The sequence below is a fragment of the Capsicum annuum genome, chromosome 10 (assembly GCF_002878395.1).
Source record: "Capsicum annuum cultivar UCD-10X-F1 chromosome 10, UCD10Xv1.1, whole genome shotgun sequence".
NCBI classification, from domain to species: Eukaryota; Viridiplantae; Streptophyta; class Magnoliopsida; order Solanales; family Solanaceae; genus Capsicum; species Capsicum annuum.
In genome coordinates, this window is record NC_061120.1 from 149456351 (window position 1) to 149464233 (window position 7883).

Consider the following 7883-nt stretch of genomic DNA (forward strand, 5'->3'; position numbering starts at 1 on the left):
ACTCCTCAAGGTGAGTGCTATAACTTGTTTTAGATTTTTTGTATCTGCTGGCAAACCACCTTAAGGCCTAGTATTCGATCCTTACTGCAACTTCCTAATCTACAACTCTAAACTTCTCAGAGCATCTTGCGAATTTTACATGTCAGCAACCAACTTTGTTTGATTACCTAGAAGATGTTTTAACATCTCTTTCATATTTCTAGTTGACTGGCTTCCTTGTGCCTGTGGTTTCTGAATTTCTTGTTGTGCGTTCCACGATAGTCATCCACTTCATGTTGTAGGCATTACCATAATTTACATTTGTGCATTGCCCATATACATTACTGATTCTAGGTTTGAAGCACAAATGGTAGCTACATGGCCGTTATTCCCATAGATTTCATATCAACCTGCAGCTTATTGGATTGCATTTACAGTGGCTGCAGGTTGTGTGGTTCCAACTTTTAGGTTACTGAATTGAGTGTTTATCAAATTTTATAATGTAGAAACTTGAGCTGATAATGCTATGAATTGGTCCATCTCCAATACACTTGTAATTCCTTTCATGACATTTCTCGAATCTGAATTCCATTATGGGTTCCCTTGAGCTATGCGGTCCAATAAAGTGTACAACTCATCATAAGTTATCTCAAGGGCTTGACCACCTGCAATTGAGTCTAACCAAATTTTCATATTATGGTCAAGAGCCTCTACAAAAGTATGAGAAAATACCTCATTGGACTATTGATGGTGTGGACAGTCCCTAAGAAGCGCCTTGAATCGCTCCCAAGCATGATAGAAATTCTCATTTCTATTTGTTTGAAGCATACAATCTCACTACGAAGTCTCGCAGTCTTACCAGATGGGAAGAACCAAATAAGAATTTTTCTAGCCAAATCATCCCATGAAGTGATCGAATTTACTGGTTCTGCAGCCAACCATTTTTTTTCTTTCCCCAATTGAGAAAATAGGAAAAGCATCATCTTTACATAATCTTGATTTATGCCCATTGAGATGATTGTATCACTAACTTCTAGAAAATTTTGCAAGTGGACCTGTGGATCTTCTTGTGAAAGCCTGGTGAACTGTCCACTGCTGATTAGAAGTTGTACCATATTCTGCTTAAGTTCAAAATTGCCTCCAGCTGTCGGCTTCTAAAATATGGAGGTCAAATTGGCTGGAAGTGGGATTGCCACCTCTTTGACTGTCTTGCGGACTGCTAGTTCATTAGCCATGATTGCAGGATTCTCTTGGTTTTCTTGGATTTTCAGAATTTGAGCGAGAAGGTTGCTTCTCTCCTTCTTTGATGGAAAAGTTGCTCAGGTTTGGTGCTTGGTTCAACCAAGTCCCGATCCCTTGCCAACTTTTATAAACCTGTTTTCTACAAAAATAGAACCTAGACCAAGCGTAAAAACACCCAATAAACCTAAAAGTAAAACTAAAATAAATAGTTGCCAAATAATAAGTCCCTAGTAACAGCACCAAAAACTTGACAGCGCCCAAACGCACACGTAAGTGTACGTGGTCTTATCAAGTAGTAAAGTGGCCTAATGAAAGCCAAGTATTGATCCCACAAAGACTTATTTCAACAACAATTCTATTTTAGTTCACAATTTAGATTCAGTTGATGCAAATGAAACTAAAAAGAGAGTTAGTAATTTATAACCAGAGAAAAGTAAATAATGCGTAAAGTAAAAATCTTCAAATAATCAATAGGAGAAAACCCAGGGTTAAAACACTTTGAACAATCATACTATGTTATTGAATTTCATTTGATAACTTGCTTATCTTGTTTGTTGATTCATAGGGTTAACTGCATGATCATGGTCTCCCGACCTCTAATCCTTTACCTAAGTTGAACCTTACAACTACATCATTAAGCGGGGATGTAATAGTACACTTAAGTTCTTTAAGCTTTCATCCTACATTTGAATCAAGTAAGGTATATAAGTACATCCCTATCCTAGACACTAATTTAAATTCCTTATTTCATAAATTGATACAAATCGTACTTTGTTCATCTCTATGTTCTATCCCTATTCCTTCTCCCGAGATCAAAAGGTAGACAATTGATGTATTCTAAGGGTAGATAATCCCTAAAATAGTTAAATCAAATATGAACACACAACCAATAATGATAAGAAAATTAAAAAAACTTAATTCAAAAAAATAGTACTCATGCCTTAGGCTTTAACCCTAGAAAAGGGCATTTAGCCACGCATAGTCATAATCGTAATCACAAGATGGTAATTAACGACTAAAAATATGTATGAACTAAATTAAAATAATAAAAACCTAAATATGAAGTTGTATCATCCCCTTAATCTCCAAAATATGTTCAAAGATATGTATAAAATATGACCACGACGTATTTATAGCACAAAAGCGAACCCAGACCATGTAAGAGTAAAAATCCTCAATGAGCAAGGGAGTTGGAGGCACCACCCTGGGTTGAGCCTTGCTATAGGGAGGCATTGCCCTGCCCATAGCCTTGCTCTAGGGGAGGCGCCAAGGGCTTATATCCTTGGCTCTCTGGAAGTTGTCTCTCAGATTTTGGCTCAGTGTTGAGTGTCCCATCATATTCCTTTGTCTTGTGGTGTATTTCCCATGGATTTTTTGCCTTTTTAACACCAAAATCTCATCATATTCAAATACCAAAGATTCTTACATAATCACACACCACAAATTAGAGATCATAACAACAAACTATCCTTGACAATGAATCAAAACAAGAGCTAAGACTAGGCTAGTTCATGTTATTATTCAACTTATTATTCCACCTTTACACTTAATCAATTTAAACTTTGCACATTACCAACAAGTTGTTCCACCCATAATTACATATTTAAACCATAAATAATTCTTTAAATACAATACAATCTAACAGGATCAACTAAACAAGAACCTAACTCAAGTTAGTAATGCTAGTTTTCTCGATTGAACTCTAAATGAATCTTTCAGGAACAAACTTGTTTGGAATTCACTTTGAACATTATAAACACATGATTTAACACATGTACATTCCACTCATTATCAACCTATATAACAAATGAATCATCCTCAAAACAAGGCTAAAAGGGATAAAATAATGACACTAGAATACATAAATACACCCAACATCAACCACGTACGTGATATTCAACAAAACTTATAATTAGATGATGGAATCAAACACGAACTCAGAGGATCCACAACTCCCAGATCAACATTAATTAGTACAAAGACTCCTACATCATCATAACCAGATGCCGAACTCGAATTGAAACTCATAATAACCACAACTAACTATAAAATTAAAATCCAAAAAATCCCATAACCAATGCCAATGTGGTACCAGAATTCACAATCAATGACATAAATCAAGTATATGCTGAGCCAAAATCGAAACTAAATATATGTTCAAATAACTATTTATATATCTTAATTAAAAAGGGATGAATCCAAGGTTCCTCAACTTAATTCCAAGTCCTAAAGTGATAGATGTTATATAATACTAAAAGATAAGATATCAAAATTCACTAGCACGGGGTCCTAACTAGATAAACAAGGCAATATATATATATATATATATATATATATATATATATATATATATTAAATGATACGCAAACTACAAGTACTTATCAAAACCTAGCATAATAGTTAAAAATTATCGCAAACTCAATCTAAAGGTAGGATAAGCCTAGCTTACCTGGACTTCAAAGCTAAAAACCTCTCTGAGAAACCTCTAAATAGTGCCTCACTAGAGTCTTGATTTGAATAACTTGTTGTAGATAATTAATTTTTCCTTTCCAAAATAAAATATTTTGAGTTTGAAATATATTTTCCACTAAATTCTATCCAAGATGATTAAGGTAATCGATGAAAACAAAGATGGTGATGATGGTCGACTACTAAGGCCAATGACGGTTATTGAGAAAATTAATAAATTAATTAAAGAAAAATATTGTTATAAATGTATTTACATTATAGTGAATATCTATCAAGAGTATAGATAAGATTTATCAAGATTTATTTGATATCTACCAGGATATGAAATATCTATCTTTAAAAGAGAAACTAGGAGTAATTTTTCCTATAAATAGAAGGGTTTTACTTTATTGTAAAAGACACCAAGAAGACCTCTTAAGATAAATAATAATCACTCTTTCTTCTCTCTCTATTTTTGTTGCTCTTACTTTATATTTTGTAACACGTTATTAAAATACCCTGGGTTTTGGCCCTTGAAAATTTCCTTGGTTTTTAACCTTCTGATCATTATACAACTCATACTATGACTCGTATAGTGTGGGTACAGGTCTCGAACCTTAGTCGTATATTGGTTAGTGTGATATTGGACAAGTTCTGTCTAAGGTACAGAAAGACTCCATACGAGTTTTATAGTGAAGTAACGAGAAGTATAGGGTCTAATCATATGTTGTCTAGTGTCTAACCTTTGACGTTCTACCTAAGGTACGACTTTAAGGTACTAGTCGTATGGTGATGATATGAGTTAGGTAAGGGAGTCGTATATTGGACAAAATATGGTGTCTAACTTTCTGATCAAGTGACGAGTTGAAGGTACACTTGTATGATGTGGATACGAGTCGAGGGGTTCAATCGTACCTACCTGTATTTTTTCTACAATTTTTAAGCTGAGGGTATTTCAGATACTTCCCACCCCAAGCCCTAAAGACCCCACGTCTTCTAACCCTATTTAGTCATTTATTCTCCACTTTGAAGATTAAAAACACTCCCTTAAACCCTCTCAAGAAGATTGTCTAAGGTTTTTTCAAGGTAGTTAGAGGATTAAGGATCAAAATCTCTTCGTGAATCTTCATAACTCAGGAATGTTACTTCTCTCTCACTGTTAGTTCAACTAAAGACATGTTTTAAGAAATGGTTTTTAAGGTATTATTATGGATTAACCTTGGGTTTTGAAATAGATGTTGGGGGTTTTGGTTGTTTATGGTTTCATACAACTTTCCCATGTTTTAATTATGGTTTTCATGTTATATTTATGGTTTTGAACATGTGATTGCATGGGAATGGTCAATTGATACTTTGTTTTGGTTTTGGAAACTATATTCCCTCAACATGTTTTTAAAATGCCTATGAGAAAGATTTTTTCATGCAGTTCATGTAGTTTTATTATTACTAAAAACCTTGCATTGCATAATATAGTAATGGAACATAAATTGGTATGAATTATTTTAAATGGCTTGGAAAGGCCTTGATGGACATGGTTTTGGTTTAATTTGAAATCTTATGGGGTATATGGAAATCCCCTAAATGTTGGCTAATGACATTGCTTGTAAGCTATAGTCGATAAGATAATACCACTTCATAATGCCTTGGTTTTGGTTTAATTCGAAATCTTATGGGGTATATGGATATCCCCTAAATGTTGGCTAATGACATTGCTTGTAAGATATAGTCGATAAGATGATACCACTTTATAATGCCTTGGTAATTGACTCATAGAATAAGTGGTTTGGTTATGTTCTAAAGGTTTTAATTGGGAAATAATGAGGGTTTTTATATCTAGTCGTGAAGGTGTGAGTCCAAAAAATAGAAACTAGAAACTTATGTTTGCCAAGAACAAACTTCTATATGTATCATGGAGCGTAAAGGGTACGCCAGAATTCTTGACCCCTATGGTATCTCTAATTCATGCGGCTACACGCACATGGGCCTGTTCAGGAGGTAACACAGGACCCATATAGCCCATAGGTAGATTATGACCGTAAAGCTACATAACCTAGATTAAAGTTTTAAATGAATGCTAAACTAGGTCCCCTTTCCTAGCCTGGTATATATGTATTGATGTGGTTGCATATGATTATTTAATTTGGTTTTAAGTAATGTCATTATTTTATCTTTATTCATGAGTACATGATAGCGTTCAATCACAAACTATCTTCGGGCGATGTATCCCCACGCAATGAAGGAAATAATCATACTAGTATTCCTTCTGTTAAGTATCTTGGTGATTCTGGGACAACTTGACTCAAACCAAAGTGGTGAGCTTCCATTCTTCGGAAGTCCTATTTCATGTTATTGTTTATCTTATGTCTTTACTATTTCTTTGACATTGGTTTTTGACTATGTTTGGGGAAATGTCTTAACTAGATATTCTTTGGTATTTTTAGAGGCTTTGCATGGACAACTGTGGACTTAGGCATATTATGGTTTGTTAGGTTTGGGTTGGATGGTATGAATTATTTGGGTTGGTTTTGGATTTAGACTTATCCCAAAGTCATTGAATTCTAAATACTTTATCTTGTCATATATTTAAAATTCATTCGACATAGGTTGTATATTGGTTGGTTGGATTGGGTATAGGGGATGGTCTTCTATCTTTGTTGGATTTGAGATGCGCGACACGACTATGCCCTGGTTTGGATTGAGTTAGATTGGTATATAAGAGCCTAGGTTTTGGTGCCATGGGGTGTCCATAAAGCCGTGTCATGGGGTTTCCACAAATATGTGTCAAGTAGAGTTTTATTTATAAGTGTGTAGCGCACCACACTTATATGAGAGGCTATGAAACATTTAGGAATATTTCACTTTCTTGTTGTTCTATGTTTGGGCTACAGAGTCTAAGGTATTGAACTCTCCCCTAAATCTTATTTTGGTCACCTTTCAAATCATGCCCTTCTGTTGATTTGAACCTCATGGAAACTTACCAGTCCTACTCGAGGATGATATGGATGAATGACATCCAACTTATGGGGTACAGACCTAGTCAAGGGTCGTAATTTCTAATTTCCCCCATGGAGTTCCATCGTTCTCTACTGACTCTATGTCGAAGGATGATACTCATACTCAGTTACCTCAAAGAGATGTTACCAATATTGTGTTTCGACATTCTATTTATCTGCTGACTCAGATAATGGCATCTCTATCACGCCAGTCTAATACTATTAGTGCAAGAAAAAATAAGAAGAGGTCGATAAATAAGCAGAGCAAGAAGTCCCAATATTTGGACTGGGGGAGGGGTTAAAGAAATAGAGGTAAAGTTTGTGGATAGTGGTCTGAGCAAGGGAATCCGAGGAGTTTCTATGTGGTTGTCAGTGTCCCTTATCCTTTGTCTTCTGGTGAATATTATTTTTGAGCTAATGGAGCTCGATCATCCCTACCTTATCATCCCTACCATTTTTGTGGCCTGTTGCATAGTGGTTATTGCTATTAGGGGATGAATCAGTATTTTAGCTATGTTAGTTGGGTCACATGCAATGAGAGTGTCCCACAAGGATTACCACGGGTGAAAATAGGATCTCGACTGATACTTCCCTAGATTCTGCACCAAGAGGTGCTGTTTCTAGCTTCGGCATTGGCCAAGACCATCTTTATGATCTCACTACCCAATAGGAGTTCAAGGTATCACCTGATGTCATTGCTGGTATGTTAAAACTCTTTTCTTATGATGTAAACTATCTACTTGATTCGGAGTCCACTTTTTTCTATGTGACCCTATTTATGGTTGTGCATTTTGGTTTTAATCCCGAGATTACTTCATTCCCCTTTTTAGTTTCTACCCCGGTGGGTGATTCTATAGAGGCTGGAGGAGTCTATAGGGGTGTTTGGTACCTATGGGTGGTCGATAAACTTTGGTGGAACTATTTGAATTAGACATGGTTGATTTTGATGTCATATTGGGGATGGATTGGTTGCACTTATGCTATGCGTCTCTAGGCTGTCGGACCTGTAGGGTCATTCTTACCCTCCCTAACAAGTCAGTTATTGAGTGTGAGAGTGATGTCTTAGCCGATGCTAACACATTTGAAGCATTTAACTCTGAATAATTGCAAGGTCTTAAGCAAATTTTATTGTTTTTGATTGCTTTTAATGTGTTAATGCAGATACAAGTGATCGGGGAGGAACCCAAAAGAAAGAAGAATAAATCAGCTGAAATCTGGTGT

The 7883-nt window shown here is 35.5% G+C and overlaps 1 non-coding gene across 1 annotated transcript; it reads left to right on the plus strand.

Moving 5' to 3' along the window:
• The first annotated feature begins 721 nt into the window (after nucleotides 1-721).
• On the plus strand, nucleotides 722-827 carry LOC124888329. The gene has a single exon (XR_007046454.1). It is a non-coding gene; the product is annotated as a small nucleolar RNA R71 (small nucleolar RNA).
• The last annotated feature ends 7056 nt before the right edge of the window (nucleotides 828-7883 follow it).